Raw genomic sequence first — 591 nt, 5'->3', positions numbered from 1 at the left:
ACACCTTCACCGAATCCCCGCAAATCTGCCCCGAATCATCACCAAAAAAACCTTAATTCGGCCCTGGCATCTTCACCAAGAGCCCTAAGATCTGCCCCAAATTGTCACCAAATCCCCTCAACTCTGCGCCAACTTGGTCACCAAAAAACGTTAATTCTTCCCTGACGTCTTCACCAAATCCCCTAAAATCGGCCCCCCAAGACCTTAATTTGGCCCTCGCATCTTCACCAAAACCTTTCAAATCTGCCCCAACTTGGTCACCAAAACCCTTAATTCTGCCCCAGGTCTTCACCAAATCCCCTAAAATCTGCCCCAAATCATTCCCCAAAAACCTTAATTCTGCCCTGGCATCTTTATCAAACCCCTCAACTCTGCCCCAAATCGTCACCAAAACCACTCAACTCTGCCCCAACTTGGTCACCAAAAAACCTTAATTCTGCCCTGGGTCTTTACCAAAACCCCTCAAATTGTCCCCAAAACCTCTTTCATCTCTCCCTAATCCTCCCCAACCCCCTGACCTCAGCCCAGGTTGCGGCTCAGCTCTGACCCCCCCCCAGCCCCTATAGCCCCCATGGCTGCCCCCCTCCCCAG

The sequence above is a fragment of the Haliaeetus leucocephalus genome, unplaced genomic scaffold, assembly GCF_000737465.1.
Source record: "Haliaeetus leucocephalus isolate CR32 unplaced genomic scaffold, Haliaeetus_leucocephalus-4.0 Scaffold407, whole genome shotgun sequence".
Classification (NCBI taxonomy): domain Eukaryota; kingdom Metazoa; phylum Chordata; class Aves; order Accipitriformes; family Accipitridae; genus Haliaeetus; species Haliaeetus leucocephalus.
Note: the sequence above shows the minus strand (reverse complement) of the source record.